Consider the following 16,795-nt stretch of genomic DNA (forward strand, 5'->3'; position numbering starts at 1 on the left):
CGTCTGCTGCAGACCTTCCCCCAGGAATGCTTGTACTAGTTGTTGCATATGGTGCTTCAGTATTAGGCAGCCTTCCGCCCTCCCATGTTCATCTGAAAAGATGTGGTCTCCCTGCAGTTGTTGTCCCCAGACGAGAGTTCCCTTGTGCTTCCTCAGTTGAATCTCCTTAACTTGACGGGGGAGGGGCTGCCCGAGCAGCCACCCTCCCCAGCCCTATCCCAACTCATCCTTATTTTGCATATGAGATCTCTTGATCATGAAGATTGTTCTCACAGGGTGAGGTTCATCCATTATATTTTAAAATAGGAAGGTACAAATTACATATTTGAATTGCATCTATGTGCTGGATTCAAATGTCCCCCCCCCTTCCTTTCTCAATTGTGCCCGTCAGCAGCTATTCTAAGGTTGCTGCCAATGGGTGTGACACATTAATTTCTTCTGTGGGGTACACTGGACTCCACAAGGATTCACATTGGGGTGTAGAGTAGGATCTTGATCTGAGGCACCAACCGGCTCAAAGCTTTTGACTGTTCCCAAGAAGCTCAGTGCATTCTCCTCTATAACCCCGCTTCCATGAACAGGGAGCTCAGTTTGTAGTTGGTGCCTTCAGTAGCAGGCCAATTAACAGGGGCCTGCCTCAGGCAGCCTATTCTTAGCTATTAATTTTGACAAGAAAAGAAGAACTTGTTTTATGAGAATCTACAAGGGCTGCAGCAGGCTAGGTCTAATAGACATCTTTACTGCAGCTTCATCACTCCCAGCGGCGCTGTATACTCCCGTGCCCTGGTTGCTGGGTCACTGCAGCGGAGGCTCCGGTTTCATCCTAAGGTCAGTCACACACACACCACCCTTCCGGATCACGAGGCCGCTGATGAAGGGGAGCGAGGCCGTAGGGGGTGGGCCGTGTGCGCACTGCGGTGGACACTGATTACTGGGTAGCCGCTCCACTAGCCACCAGGTACAGTTAAGGAGCACAGGTCTGGGGGTTTTTCTCCTATATTAACCCAATTTTGTACTGCCCGCAGCGCATTGTGATAGGTAATAGGGCCTGATTCAGGTTGGATTGCAATCACAATAAGCGGTCCAACTGCAAAAATTGCTAAGAGCATACGCATGTGCCTGCATTTTCTGCGGCACCCCGCAGAGAATGTGATCGCCTCTGCCTGTCAATCGGGGCGGGGAAGGGGGGGAGAGGTGGGTCAGCAACACTCCATTTCCAAGTCAGGGATGGAGCGGTGCGGGGGCAAGGCTTCAAAATGGGGTCTGCAACGGAGGAGACACAGGGGGCGTGGTCACAGCGGCTGTATGACATCACATTCAGCCGCTGTGATCACAAAAATGGTGGCGGCTTCCTGCGCGCACATACAGTCTGCACCAGCAGGAGCCTACACCATTTTTTATGATCACGCTGAACTGCAGTGCGACTGCAATTACAGCATGGTGAAGAAGGGAGGCGTCATGCTGGGTGGCCATGCCCTGTCACTGTGCAGGAGCCAGCACCGCTCACACACTAGTCCCCGGGTGCAGCCCCCAACCCCCGGGACACCCGGAGCAACAAAATGTAGATTCAGGCCACCAGGCCACGCCCCTACCTATGAAACCATGCCTCCTTTTTACCATTGCGCTGCTTATCTGCGCGCACTGCATTACAATCTCCCTCGCCACCTCTCTGGGTGTCACCAGTGATAGTGACACCTCTGCCATGCTTGTAGCAGCTGGTCCTAAGATCTACGCCTCAAACCCTGAGTGTTTGCCCTTGTGACTTGTTGATCATCATAGCGAAGCAGATGCTTACAGAAAACTGCAGGGGCTTAGATTGAAAATAAAAAAATTGATGGGTATAAGGTAGAGAGGAGCGGGTTCGGTTCTCCGAGAACCGAATTCCCCACGAACTCCACGTGGTTTACACTGGTCCAAGGCAGGCTCGGTTGTTCCCGCCTGACTCGGAAAACCTGAACAAGGGAAAATGTCATCATCCCGCTGTCGGATTCTCGCGAGATTCGGATTCCATATAAAGAGCTGCGCGTTGCTGCCATTTTTACTCGTGCATTGAAGAGAGAGCGGAGAGGACGTGGCTATGTTCTCTCAGTGGAAATCTCAATATCAGTGCTCAGTATCAGTGGTTACTTATTGCTGCTCAGTAATACTAGTAGTGTGTCTCTCCTGCTCAGTGTCAGTTCTCAGTAGTATCCTCATCAGTGCTCAGTATCACTGCTCATTGTCTTGTGCTGCATTGTGGTGCTCAGCATACTACAGTACATTACTAATAGTCCAGTGCTGCATCTTGCTGCTCAGTGTCAGTTCTAGTATCCTCATCAGTGCTCACTATCACTGCTCATTGCATTGTGGTGTTCTGTATACTACAATAACATAGTAATATAGTAACATAGTTTTTGAGGTTGAATAGAGGCAAATTGCCCATCGTGTTCAACCTGTTTTAAGTTGTGATGATTCTACATACTTGCTGAATAATGTTTTATGACTAGTTAGCTACTATAACTCATGTTACCCCCGGATTAACCATGTTGATATTTTAAGTATTATAACCTTGGATAGCTTTTTCATTCAGAAATGTATCCATTCCTTTTTTAAATCCAATTACAGAGTCCGCCATTACCACCTTCCCTGGCAGGGAATTCCACATCCTGATTGCCCTAACAGTGAAGAAACCTTTCCTCCATTGCGTTCTGAACTTTCCTCCAGTCGCAGCGAGTGACCACGTGTTCTTTTAATAAATAATTCCTCTGATAACTCTTTGTTATGTATCTTTACATATTTGAAGATATTAATAATATCTCCTCTTAGGCACCTCTTTTCTAGTGTATAAATATTCAGCCTAGTAAGTCTTTCCTTAAAGTCCAGTACTTTTAGGCCTTTAATCAATTTAGTCTTCAGGATCTCTTACACTTCCATGAGCAGCAGAGTAGTGCAATGGAAGCATGCTGGGCCCATAACCCAGAGGTCGATTGATCGAAACTATCCTCTGCTATGTGCATTTTTTTTTTTATAATTAAAGTAATCAAAAACTGGGATTGATATTTTGGCTCTTTTATTTTTACTTAAAGTACAATAACTTTTATCATTTTAATTTGTTTTAATAGTATATTGACAGCATTGTTTTCTTTAAAAAATCCACTTAATTTTCTTTACCCTATTACTGAAATGGTAATTGACAAAAACAAACTACATTGTCACCAGAAGAGCAATGCAAAATGTACAAGTGATATATGAAAATCATCTTCCATCTTGAATTTCAATGATGCATTGGGACAACAATTTGTGAGAAACATCTTCACCCATAAAGAAAGATTTTCTTAATTCCTTACCTGTGTGCTGATTAGATATCACCTTGTTTTCACATTAAACAGACTTCCCCATGAGGAAGCAGCAATGATGCAGTGACGTTTCCTGGTGTCAACCTGTATTATTTCAGTATACATTGAAATGAGGATGCATCTTTGATGCCTTTCCAATGAAGCAAGTTTAATTCAGTAATAGGTGAAAAACCATTCATACAAAGGTGTTAATCAGAGACTTGGCTTTGTGGACACTTTTCAGAGAGCAAATTTGTTAGCATAAACATAAAATCAGAAAATGAAGAGCTGTTTAATCACTCAATTGGACTTTTCTGCCAGCATAATTTTTTTTCTCTGCAACCCACTGCTAAATTGTGCTTCCTAGCTGTTTTTTTATAAAATCACTTAATCAAATCTAACTCTGATTACATCAGAGAAGGCCAGGTACCCTACACCATAAGGGGGGTTTTTGAAATTTTGACTTGTCTACTTAAAGATCACCAAAATCTGATTACAAGGTCAATTACATCCATGGGTGGGATTGAACCACCAACCTTTTGGTTAATAGCCAAACATGCTAACCGATTGTGCCACAGAGACACCTTGCAAAAGTCAATACTGACAAAGGCTAATAAGCATTCATCTAGAACGTTTCCTAGAAAAACTTTAAAAAATCAATAATCTGGAGAATTTTTGTAAGAAACACATTGGTACTTTCCCATGATGAGTGAGTGCTTCAGGATTTCTTGCACTTACATGGGCTATTAACCAAAAGGTTGGTGGTTCAATCGCACCCAGGGATGTAATTGACCTTGTCAACAGATTTTGGTGATCTTTAAGTAGACAAGTCAAAATTTCATACCCCCTCTTATGGTGTAGGGTACCTGGCCTTCTCTGACGTAATCAGAGTTAGATTTAATTAAGTGATTTTATAAAAAACAGCTAGGAAGCACAATTTAGCAGTGGGTTGCAGAGAAAAAAATAACATTTTAAACCTACCGGTAATTTTTTTTTCTCGTAGTCCGTAGAGGATGATGGGGACTCCGTAAGGACCATGGGGGATAGACGGGCTCCGCAGCAGACATGGGCACTTTAAGAAAGACTTTTGATCTGGGTGTGCACTGGCTCCTCCCTCTATGCCCCTCCTCCATACCTCAGTTAGAGAAACTGTGCCCAGAGGAGACGGACAGTACGAGGAAAGGATTTTTGTTAATCCAAGGTCAAGATTCATACCAGCCACACCAATCACACCGTATAACTTGTGATATACTACCCAGTTAACAGTATGAAAACAACATAGCATCAGTCCAAGACCGATGAAAACTAACATATAACCCTTATGTAAGCAATAACTATATACAAGTCTTGCAGAAGTAGACCGCACTTGGGACGGGCACCCAGCATCCTCTACGGACTACGAGAAAAAGATTTACCGGTAGGTTTAAAATCTTATTTTCTCTTACGTCCTAGAGGATGCTGGGGACTCCGTAAGGACCATGGGGATTATACCAAAGCTCCCAAACGGGCAGGAGAGTGCGGATGACTCTGCAGCACCGATTGAGCAAACAGGAGGTCCTCCTCAGCCAGGGTATCAAACTTATAGAACTTTGCAAAGGTGTTTGAACCAACTTTGACCCACTGCTTGGATGACATCACCATATGCAAATCCATCTGCGGCAGGCCTTCCCCCAGGAATGCTTGCACTAGTTGTTGCATTTGGTTTGTTGTTTTGGGGGTGCTTCAGTATTAGGCAGCCTTCTGCCCTCCCATGTTCATCTGAAAATATGTGTTCTCCCTGCAGTTGTTGTCCCCAGATGAGAGTTCCCTTGTGCTGCCTCAGTTGAATCTCCTTTACTTGACAGAGATGTGCCTGAGCAGCGGCCCTCCCCAGCCCTATCCCAAATCATACTTATTTTGCATAGGAGATACCATGGTCATGAAGATTGTTCTCCCAGGGTTAGGTTCATTCATTGCATTCTGGGTATGCTGACCCCTGTGATTTCCCCAAATGTGGGAAACTCAACTGCATTATTTGTGGTAGTGGGGGACTGTGTTTGTGCTTTCCTCTGGTCAGCTCTGGTAAAAGTCAGATTTCTTTGTCTCAGATCTTCCTCTAGCCTTGTTCTTCTTTCGAGAGTTCCCTTGTGCTGCCTCAGTTGGATCTCCTTCACTTGACAGGGGGGTGCCCGAGCAGCGACCCTCCCCAGCTCTAGCCCAACTCCTACTTACCTGCCAGGTGAGATACTATGATCATGAAGATGCTTCTCCCAGGGCAAGGCTCACCCATTGCACTCTGGGTGTGCTGCCCCTGCGATTTCCCCAAATGTGGGAAACTTGACTGCATAATTTGTGTTTCCCCTGGTCGGCTCTCATATAATTCAGATCTCTTTGTCTCAGGTCTCTCTCCAGCCTAGTTTGCTGTCTGTTTCCACTTCTTTTTTCTTGAGCCCCTCCCTTCTATACCCTTGTGCACTATCCTGACTTCTCCCGTCTGCTTACTTTGTGCCTTCCAACGCACAATGCAAACTACAGGTAGTGCTGCAGGGCCCACACCCTTTTACTTGCTTTACAGAGCAGCTCTGGAGCTGTTACAGTGCCCAGCTGCTGCAAGAAATCAGCTTAAATGCTTCAGGGGCTGGGGCATAGCCAACATGAGCCCCACACCGAAGGAGGGTAGAGGTGTTTAATGCGAACTAGGGGTCATCCAAGCGCCGCAAAAGGCCGCCATGCCCTGCACACCCCTTTTTTCTTTTCATATGCAGACGAGGGTTGAAGCCAACTTTGACCCACTGCTTGGATGACATCACCATATGCAAATCCATCTGCTGCAGGCCTTCCCCCAGGAATGCTTGCACTAGTAGTTGCATTTGGTTTGTTGTTTGGGGGTGCTTCAGTTTTAGGCAGCCTTCTGCCCTCCCATGTTCATCTGAAAATATGTGTTCTCCCTGCAGTTGTTGTCCCCAGATGAGAGTTCCCTTGTGCTGCCTCAGTTGAATCTCCTTTACTTGACAGAGATGTGCCTGAGCAGCGGCCCTCCCCAGCCCTATCCCAAATCATACTTATTTTGCATAGGAGATACCATGGTCATGAAGATTGTTCTCCCAGGGTGAGGTTCATTCATTGCATTCTGGGTATGCTGACCCCTGTGATTTCCCCAAATGTGGGAAACTCGACTGCATTATTTGTGGTAGTGGGGGACTGTGTTTGTGCTTTCCTCTGGTCAGCTCTGGTAAAAGTCAGATTTCTTTGTCTCAGATCTTCCTCTAGCCTTGTTCTTCTTTCGAGAGTTCCCTTGTGCTGCCTCAGTTGGATCTCCTTCACTTGACAGGGGGTGCCCAAGCAGCAATCCTCCACAGCTCTAGCTTAACTCCTACTTACCTGCCAGGTGAGATACTATGATCTTCACTGTTAGGGCAATCAGGATGTGGAATTCCCTGCCAGGGAAGGTGGTAATGGTGGACTCTGTAATTGGATTTAAAAAAGGAATGGATACATTTCTGAATGAAAAAGCTATCCAAGGTTATAATACTTAAAATATCAACATGGTTAATCCGGGGGTAACATGAGTTGTAGTAGTTAACTAGTCATAAAACATTATTCAGCAAGTATGTAGAATCATCACAACTTAAAACAGGTTGAACACGATGGGCAATTTGCCTCTTTTCAACCTCAAAAACTATATTACTATATGTTACTATATTACTATGTTACTGTAGTATACAGAACACCACAATGTAATGAGCAGTGATAGTGAGCACTGATGAGGATACTAGAACTGACACTGAGCAGCAAGATGCAGCACTGGACTATTAGTAATGTACTGTAGTATGCTGAGCACCACAATGCAGCACAAGACAATGAGCAGTGATACTGAGCACTGATGAGGATACTACTGAGAACTGACACTGAGCAGGAGAGACACACTACTAGTATTACTGAGCAGCAATAAGTAACCACTGATAATGAGCACTGATATTGAGATTTCCACTGAGAGAACATAGCCACGTCCTCTCCGCTCTCTCTTCAATGCACGAGTAAAAATGGAGGCAACGCGCAGCTCTTTATATGAAATCCGAATCTCGCGAGAATCCGACAGCGGGATGATGACATTTTCCCTTGTTCAGGTTTTCCGAGTCAGGCGGGAACAACCGAGCCTGCCTTGGACCAGTGTAAACCACGTGGAGTTCGTGGGGAATTCGGTTCTCGGAGAACCGAACCCGCTCCTCTCTACCTTATACCCATAATTTTTTTTTTTCAATCTAAGCCCCTGCAGTTTTCTGTAAGCATCTGCTTCGCTATGATGATCAACAAGTCACAAGGGCAAACACTCAGGGCTTGAGGCGTAGATCTTAGGACCAGCTGCTACAAGCATGGCAGAGGTGTCACTATCACTGGTGACACCCAGAGAGGTGGCGAAGGAGATTGTAATGCAGTGCGCGCAGATAAGCAGCGCAATGGTAAAAAGGAGGCATGGTTTCATAGGTAGGGGCGTGGCCTGGTGGCCTGAATCTACATTTTGTTGCTCCGGGTGTCCCGGGGGTTGGGGGCTGCACCCGGGGACTAGTGTGTGAGCGGTGCTGGCTCCTGCACAGTGACAGGACATGGCCACCCAGCATGACGCCTCCCTTCTTGACCATGCTGTAATTGCAGTCGCACTGCAGTTCAGCGTGATCATAAAAAATGGTGTAGCCTTCTGCGGGTGCAGACTGTATGTGCGCGCAGGAAGCCGCCACCATTTTTGTGATCACAGCGGCTGAATGTGATGTCATACAGCCGCTGTGACCACGCCCCCTGTGTCTCCTCCGTTGCAGACCCCATTTTGAAGCCTTGCCCCCGCACCGCTCTATCCCTGACTTGGAAATGGAGTTTTGCTGACCCCCCTCTCCCCCCCTGCCCCGATTGACAGGCAGAGGCGATCGCATTCTCTGCGGGGTGCCGCAGAAAATGCAGGCACTTGCGTATGCTCTTAGCAATTTTTGCAGTTGGATCGCTTATTGTGATTGCAATCCAACCTGAATCAGGCCCTATTACCTATCGCAATGCGCTGCGGGCAGTACAAAATTGGTTTAATATGGGAGAAAAACCCCCAGACCTGTGCTCCTTAACTGTACCTGGTGGCTTGTGGAGCGGCTGCCCAGTAATCAGTGTCCACGCCAGTGCACACACGGTCCACCCCCTACGGCCACGCTCCCCTTCATCAGCGGCCTCGTGATCCGGAAGGGCGGTGTGTGTGTGACTGACCTTAGGAAGAAACCGGAGCCTCCGCTGCAGTGACCCAGCAACCAGGGCACGGGAGTATACAGCGCCGCTGGGAGTGATGAAGCTGCAGTAAAGATGTCTATTAGACCTAGCCTGCTGCAGCCCTTGTAGATTCTCATAAAAAAAGTTCTTATTTTCTTGTCAAAATTAATAGCTAAGAATAGGCTGCCTGAGGCAGGCCCCTGTTAAGTGGCCTGCTACTGAAGGCACCAACTACAAACTGAGCTCCCTGTTCATGGAAGCGGGGTTATAGAGGAGAATGCGCTGAGCATCTTGGGAACAGTCAAAAGCTTTGAGCCGGTTGGTGCCTCAGATCAAGATCCTACTCTACACCCCAATGTGAATCCTTGTGGAGTCCAGTGTACCCCACAGAAGAAATTAATGTGTCACACCCATTGGCAGCAACCTTAGAATAGCTGCTGATGGGCACAATTGAGAAAGGAAGGGGGGGGGAACATTTGAATCCAGCACATAGATGCAATTCAAATATGTAATTTGAACCTTCCTATTTTAAAATATAATGGATGAACCTCACCCTGTGAGAACAATCTTCATGATATAGAGATCTCATATGCAAAATAAGTATGAGTTGGGATAGGGCTGGGGAGGGTGGCTGCTCGGGCAAGCCCCTCCCCCGTCAAGTTAAGGAGATTCAACTGAGGAAGCACAAGGGAACTCTCGTCTGGGGACAACAACTGCAGGGAGACCACATCTTTTCAGATGAACATGGGAGGGCGGAAGGCTGCCTAATACTGAAGCACCATCAAATATCAAACCATATGCAATAACTAGTACAAGCATTCCTGGGGGAAGGTCTGCAGGAGACGAATTTGCATACGGTGATGTCATCCAAGCAGTGGGCCAAAGTTGGCTGGAACCCTCATCTGCATATGAAAAGAGAAAAGGGTTATGCAGGGCATGGCGGCCTTTTGCGGCGCTTGGATGACCCCTAGTTCGCATTAAACACCTCCACCCTCCTTCGGTGTGGGGCTCATGTTGGCTATGCCCCAGCCCCTGAAGCATTCAAGCTGATTTCTTGCAGCAGCTGGGCACTGTAACAGCTCCGGAGCTGCTCTGTAAGGCAAATAAAAGGGTGTGGGCCCTGCAGCACTACCTGTAGTTCGCATTGTGCGTTGGAAGGCACAAAGTAAGCAGACGGGAGAAGTCAGGATAGTGCGCAAGGGCATAGAAGGGAGCGGCTCAAGAAAAGAGAAGTGGAAACAGACAGCAAACTAGGCTGGAGAGAGACCTGAGACAAAGAGATCTGAATTATACGAGAGCCGACCAGGGGAAACACAAATTATGCAGTCAAGTTTCCCACATTTGGGGAAATCGCAGGGGCAGCACATCCAGAGTGCAATGGGTGAGCCTTGCCCTGGGAGAAGCACCTTCAAGATCATAGTATCTCACCTGGCAGGTAAGTAGGAGTTGGGCTAGAGCTGGGGAGGGTCGCTGCTCGGGCACCCCCCTGTCAAGTGAAGGAGATCCAACTGAGGCAGCACAATGGAACTCTCGAAAGAAGAACAAGGCTAGAGGAAGATCTGAGACAAAGAAATCTGACTTTTACCAGAGCTGACCAGCGGAAAACACAAACACAGTCCCCCACTACAACAAATAATGCAGGCGAGTTTCCCACATTTGGGGAAATCACAGGGGTCAGCATACCCAGAATGCAATGAAAGAACCTAACCCTGGGTGAACAATTTTCATGACCATGGTGTCTCCTATGCAAAATAAGTATGATTTGGGATAGGGCTGGGGAGGGCCGCTGCTCAGGCACATCTCTGTCAAGTAAAGGAGATTCAACTGAGGCAGCACAAGGGAACTCTCATCTGGGGACAACAACTGCAGGGAGAACACATATTTTCAGATGAACATGGGAGGGCAGAAGGCTGCCTAATACTGAAGCACCCCCAAACAACAAACCAAATGCAACAACTAGTGCAAGCATTCCTGGGGGAAGGCCTGCAGCAGATGGATTTGCATATGGTGATGTTATCCAAGCAGTGGGTCAAAGTTGGCTTCAACCCTCATCTGCATATTAAAAGAGAAAAGGGGCGTGCAGGGCATGGCAGCCTTTTGCGGTGCTTGGATGACCCCTAGATCGCATTAAACACCCCCACCCTCCTTTGGTGTGGGGCTCATGTTGGCCATGCCCCATCCCATGAAGCATTCAAGCTGATTTCTTGCAGCAGCTGGGCACTGTAACAGCTCCAGAGCTGCTCTGTAAGGCAAGTAAAAGGGTGTGGGCCCTGCAGCACTACCTGTAGTTTGCATTGTGCATTGGAAGGCACAAAGTAAGCAGACGTGAGGAGAAGTCAGGATAGTGCACAAGGGTATAGAAGGGAGGGGCTCAAGAAAAAAAGAAGTGGAAACAGACAGCAAACTAGGCTGGAGAGAGACCTGAGACAAAGAGATCTGAATTATACGAGAGCTGACCAGAGGAAACACAAATTATGCAGTCAAGTGTCCCACATTTGGGGAAATCGTAGGAGCAGCACACCCAGAGTGCAATGGGTGAGCCTTGCCCTGGGAGAAGCACCGTCCTGATTATAGTATCTCACCTGGGTGTGCTGCCCCTGCGATTTCCCCAAATGTGGGAAACTTGACTGCATAATTTGTGTTTCCCCTGGTCGGCTCTCATATAATTCAGATCTCTTTGTCTCAGGTCTCTCTCCAGCCTAGTTTGCTGTCTGTTTCCACTTCTTTTTTCTTGAGCCCCTCCCTTCTATACCCTTGTGAACTATCCTGACTTCTCCTCCTGTCTGCTTACTTTGTGCCTTCCAATGCACAATGCAAACTACAGGTAGTGCTGCAGGGCCCACACCCTTTTACTTGCCTTACAGAGCAGCTCTGGAGCTGTTACAGTGCCAAGCTGCTGCAAGAAATCAGCTTGAATGCTTCAGGGGCTGGGGCATGGCCAACATGAGCCCCACACCAAAGGAGGGTGGGGGTGTTTAATGCGAACTAAGGGTCATCCAAGCGCCGCAAAAGGCCATGGCGGCGCCCTGCATACCCCTTTTCTCTTTTCATATGCAGATGAGGGTTCCAGCCAACTTTGGCCCACTGCTTGGATGACATCACTGTATGCAAATCCGTCTTCTGCAGACCTTCCCCCAGGAATGCTTGTACTAGTTGTTGCATTTGGTTTGTTGTTTGGGGGTGCTTCAGTATTAGGCAGCCTTCTGCCCTCCCATGTTCATCTGAAAATATGTGTTCTCACTGCAGTTGTTGTCCCCAGATGGGAGTTCCCTTGTGCTGCCTCAGTTGAATCTCCTTTACTCTAAAACTTTTAAAACTTAGCAAAAGTGTTTACTAAATAGCTGCTCTGCAAAGTTGCAATGCCGAGACTCCCCGACCAGCTGCCCAGGATGAACCCACCTTTCTAGTAGAATGGGTCTTCACCTAATTCAGTAACGGCAATCCTGCCGTGGAATGAGCATGCTGAATCTTACCACAGATCCAGCGCATAATGGTCTACATGGAAGCAGGACACCCAATCCTGTTGGGAGCATACAGGACAAACAGAGCCTCTGTTTTCCTAATCTGAACCGTTCTGGTGACATAAATTTTCAAAGTTCTGACCACAGCCAGAGACTTTGACTCAACGAAGGTGTCAGTGGCCAAAGGCGCCATGTGGAAAGATGAACCACCTTCGGCAGAAATTGTTGACGTGTCCTCAATTCTGCTCTATCTTCATGAAAGATCAAATAAAGGCTCTTGTGATACTGCATGGTTTGTACTGTTTTCCATGTGCTCCCAGATCTTTCAAAAAAGAAGCATGGTCAAGAAAGTTCTGTTTGAAAAGAAACAACATTTACTGTCATTGTTATAGAATTTGGGAGAAAAAACAAGAAGAAATCTGCACTGTTGACGCACTGGACAGAATGAATGAAACATAAAATATAACCTTTATTAAGTATGTATTAGAATTGGATAAATATTAATATTATTATCCCAAACTGCAGTGAAACATAAAGGTTAAAATCACAGAACTAACATACATGTGCATAAGAAGAATAAAGAGATGTGAAAAAAAGGTTTAAAAAGCGTGTCCGTGTGTGATTATTTTTGAAGGCACAACCCTGGCGGGGTTGTTTATATAGATATATATGTTGCTAATAATCACTTTCTAGCATAATGTTATTAAATAGCTGTTAGTATCTATGTCGTCAGGTACCACTGGGTCGTATCCTATATACTCCTGTGGGAAACTTGACTGCATAATTTGTGTTTCCCCTGGTCGGCTCTCGTATAATTCAGATCTCTTTGTCTCAGGTCTCTCTCCAGCCTAGTTTGCTGTTTGTTTCCACTTCTCTTTTCTTGAGCCGCTGCCTTCTATGCCCTTGTGCACTCTCCTGACTTCTCCTGTCTGCTTACTTTGTGCCTTCCAACGCACAATGCAAACTACAGTTAGTGCTGCACGGCCCACACCCTTTTACTTGCCTTACAGAGCAGCTCTGGAGCTGTTACAGTGCCCAGCTGCAGCAAGAAATCAGCTTGAATGCTTCAGGTGCTGGGGCATAGCCAACAAGAGCCCCACACCGACGGAGGGTGGAGGTGTTTAATGCAAACTAGGGGTCAGCCAAGCACCGCAAAAGGCCGCCATGCCCTGCATGCCCCTTTTCTCTTTTCATAATCAAATCCATCAAATCCATCTGTGGCAGGCCTTCCCCCAGGAATGCTTGCACTAGTTGTTGCATTTGGTTTGTTGTTTGGGGGTGCTTCAGTATTAGGCAGCCTTCTGCCCTCCCATGTTCATCTGAAAATATATGTTCTCCCTGCAGTTGTTGTCCCAAGATGAGAGTTCCCTTGTGCTGCCTCAGTTGAATCTCCTTAACTTGACAGAGATGTGCCTGAGCAGTGGCCCTCCCCAGCTCTATCCCAAATCATACTTATTTTGCATAGGAGATACCATGGTCATGAAGATTATTCTCCCAGGGTGAGGTTCATTCACTGCATTCTGGGTATGCTGACCTCTGTGATTTCCCCAAATGTAACCCCTAGAGTAACCCTGGGAGAAAAATCTTCATGACCATGGTATCTCCTATGCAAAATAAGTATGATTTGGAATAGGGCTGGGGAGGGCCGCTGCTCATGCACATCTCTGTCAAGTAAAGGAGATTCAACTGAGGCAGCACAAGGGAACTCTCATCTTGGGACAACAACTGCAGGGAGAACATATATTTTCAGATGAACATGGGAGGGCAGAAGGCTGCCTAATACTGAAGCAACCCCAAACAACAAACCAAATGCAACAACTAGTGCAAGCATTCCTGGGGGAAGGCCTGCCACAGATGGATTTGCATATGGTGATGTCATCCAAGCAGTGGGTCAAAGTTGGCTTCAACCCTCGTCTGCATATGAAAATAAAAAAGGGGTGTGCAGGGCATGGCAGCCTCTTGCGGCGCTTGGATGACCCCTAGTTCGCATTAAACACCTCCACCCTCCTTCGGTGTGGGGCTCATGTTGGCTATGCCCCAGCCCCTGAAGCATTCAAGCTGATTTCTTGCAGCAGCTGGGCACTGTAACAGCTCCAGAGCTGCTCTGTAAAGCAAGTAAAAGGGTGTGGGCCCTGCAGCACTACCTGTAGTTTGCATTGTGCGTTGGAAGGCACAAAGTAAGCAGACGGGGAAGTCAGGATAGTGCACAAGGGCATAGAAGGGAGCGGCTCAAGAAAAGAGAAGTGGAAACAGACAGCAAACTAGGCTGGAGAGAGACCTGAGACAAAGAGATCTGAATTATACGAGAGCCGACCAGAGGAAACACAAATTATGTAATCAAGTGTCCCACATTTGGGGAAATCGTAGGAGTAGCACACCCAGAGTGCTTTTAAAGCCTCCTGTTAGTGCTTCATCTACACGTTATAGCCCTGAATTTTCCAATGCCTATCTCTTTGCAAAAGAGAGATATCGGCAAGGAAAAACTGTATTGTACCTTTGCATTTTTCTCCCAAACGAAAGACACTAGAATGAAAATTTTTAAAGCCTCCTGTTAGTGCTTCATCTACACGTTATAGCCCTGAATTTTCCAATGCCTATCTCTTTGCAAAAGAGAGATATTGGCAAGGAAAAGCTGTATTGTACCTTTGCATTTTTCTCCCAAACGAAGGACACTAGAATGAAATTTTTTAAGCCTCCTGTTAGTGCTTCATCTACACGTTATAGCCCTGAATTTTCCAATGCCTATCTCTTTGCAAAAGAGAGATATCGGCAAGGAAAAGCTGTATTGTACCTTTGCATTTTTCTCCCAAACGAAAGACACTAGAATGAAAATTTTAAAGCCTCCTGTTAGTGCTTCATCTACACGTTATAGCCCTGCATTTTCCAATGCCTATCTCTTTGCAAAAGAGAGATATCGGCAAGGAAAAGCAGCATTGTACCTTTGCATTTTTCTCCCAAACGAAAGACACTAGAATGAAAATTGTAAAGCCTCCTGTTAGTGCTTCATCTACACGTTATAGCCCTGCATTTTCCAATGCCTAGCTCTTTGCAAAAGAGAGATATTGGCAAGGAAAAGCTGTATTGTACCTTTGCATTTTTCTCCCAAACGAAAGACACTAGAATGAAAATTTTAAAGCCTCCTGTTAGTGCTTCATCTACACGTTATAGCCCTGAATTTTCCAATGCTTATCTCTTTGCAAAAGAGAGATATCGGCAAGGAAAAGCAGCATTGTACTTTTGCATTTTTCTCCCAAACGAAAGACACTAGAATGAAAATTTTAAAGCCTCCTGTTAGTGCTTCATCTACACGTTATAGCCCTGAATTTTCCAATGCCTAGCTCTTTGCAAAAGAGAGATATTGGCAAGGAAAAGCTGTATTGTACCTTTGCATTTTTCTCCCAAACGAAGGACACTAGATTGAAAATTTTAAAGCCTCCTATTAGTGCTTCATCTACACGTTATAGCCCTGAATTTTCCAATGCCTAGCTCTTTGCAAAAGAGAGATATCGGCAAGGAAAAGCGGTATTGTACCTTTGCATTTTTCTCCCAAACGAAATACACTAGAATAAAATTTTTAAAGCCTCCTGTTAGTGCTTCATCTACACGTTATAGCCCTGAATTTTCCAATGCCTATCTCTTTGCAAAAGAGAGATATCGGCAAGGAAAAGCTGTATTGTACCTTTGCATTTTTCTCCCAAACGAAGGACACTAGAATGAAAATTTTAAAGCCTCCTATTAGTGCTTCATCTACACGTTATAGGCCTGAATTTTCCAATGCCTATCTCTTTGCAAAAGAGAGATATCGGCAAGGAAAAGCTGTATTGTACCTTTGCAGTTTTCTCCCAAACGAAGGACACTAGAATGAAAATTTTAAAGCCTCCTGTTAGTGCTTCATCTACACGTTATAGCCCTGAATTTTCCAATGCCTATCTCTTTGCAAAAGAGAGATATCGGCAAGGAAAAGCTGTATTGTACCTTTGCATTTTTCTCCCAAACGAAAGACACTAGAATGAAAATTTTAAAGCCTCCTGTTAGTGCTTCATCTACACGTTATAGCCCTGAATTTTCCAATGCCTATCTCTTTACAAAAGAGAGATATCGGCAAGGAAAAGCTGTATTGTACCTTTGCATTTTTCTCCCAAACGAAGGACACTAGAATAAAAATTTTAAAGCCTCCTATTAGTGCTTCATCTACACGTTATAGCCCTGAATTTTCCAATGCCTATCTCTTTGCAAAAGAGAGATATCGGCAAGGAGAAGCTGTATTGTACCTTTGCATTTTTCTCCCAAACGAAAGACACTAGAATGAAAATTTTAAAGCCTCCTGTTAGTGCTTCATCTACACGTTATAGCCCTGAATTTTCCAATGCCTATCTCTTTGCAAAAGAGAGATATTGGCAAGGAAAAGCTGTATTGTACCTTTGCATTTTTCTCCCAAACGAAGGACACTAGAATGAAATTTTTTAAGCCTCCTGTTAGTGCTTCATCTACACGTTATAGCCCTGAATTTTCCAATGCCTATCTCTTTGCAAAAGAGAGATATCGGCAAGGAAAAGCTGTATTGTACCTTTGCATTTTTCTCCCAAACGAAAGACACTAGAATGAAAATTTTAAAGCCTCCTGTTAGTGCTTCATCTACACGTTATAGCCCTGCATTTTCCAATGCCTATCTCTTTGCAAAAGAGAGATATCGGCAAGGAAAAGCAGCATTGTACCTTTGCATTTTTCTCCCAAACGAAAGACACTAGAATGAAAATTGTAAAGCCTCCTGTTAGTGCTTCATCTACACGTTATAGC

General features: G+C 45.7%; 5 non-coding genes and 1 pseudogene across 5 annotated transcripts; 3 read left to right on the forward strand and 3 right to left on the reverse strand.

Moving 5' to 3' along the window:
- Nucleotides 1–5,201: 5,201 nt before the first annotated feature.
- Nucleotides 5,202–5,365, forward strand: LOC134991896 (U1 spliceosomal RNA). The gene has a single exon (XR_010196116.1). It is a non-coding gene; the product is annotated as a U1 spliceosomal RNA (small nuclear RNA).
- A 152-nt stretch (nucleotides 5,366–5,517) lies between these two features.
- LOC134992452 (U1 spliceosomal RNA) lies at nucleotides 5,518–5,659 on the forward strand (annotated as a pseudogene).
- Nucleotides 5,660–6,351: 692 nt separating this feature from the next.
- LOC134992379 (U1 spliceosomal RNA) lies at nucleotides 6,352–6,515 on the forward strand. The gene has a single exon (XR_010196552.1). It is a non-coding gene; the product is annotated as a U1 spliceosomal RNA (small nuclear RNA).
- A 3,302-nt stretch (nucleotides 6,516–9,817) lies between these two features.
- Nucleotides 9,818–9,980, reverse strand: LOC134992587 (U1 spliceosomal RNA). The gene has a single exon (XR_010196729.1). It is a non-coding gene; the product is annotated as a U1 spliceosomal RNA (small nuclear RNA).
- Nucleotides 9,981–10,132: 152 nt separating this feature from the next.
- On the reverse strand, nucleotides 10,133–10,296 carry LOC134992375 (U1 spliceosomal RNA). The gene has a single exon (XR_010196548.1). It is a non-coding gene; the product is annotated as a U1 spliceosomal RNA (small nuclear RNA).
- A 675-nt stretch (nucleotides 10,297–10,971) lies between these two features.
- Nucleotides 10,972–11,127, reverse strand: LOC134991963 (U1 spliceosomal RNA). The gene has a single exon (XR_010196162.1). It is a non-coding gene; the product is annotated as a U1 spliceosomal RNA (small nuclear RNA).
- Between the last annotated feature and the right edge of the window lie 5,668 nt (nucleotides 11,128–16,795).

Source organism: Pseudophryne corroboree, unplaced genomic scaffold (genome assembly GCF_028390025.1).
Source record: "Pseudophryne corroboree isolate aPseCor3 unplaced genomic scaffold, aPseCor3.hap2 scaffold_121, whole genome shotgun sequence".
NCBI classification, from domain to species: Eukaryota; Metazoa; Chordata; class Amphibia; order Anura; family Myobatrachidae; genus Pseudophryne; species Pseudophryne corroboree.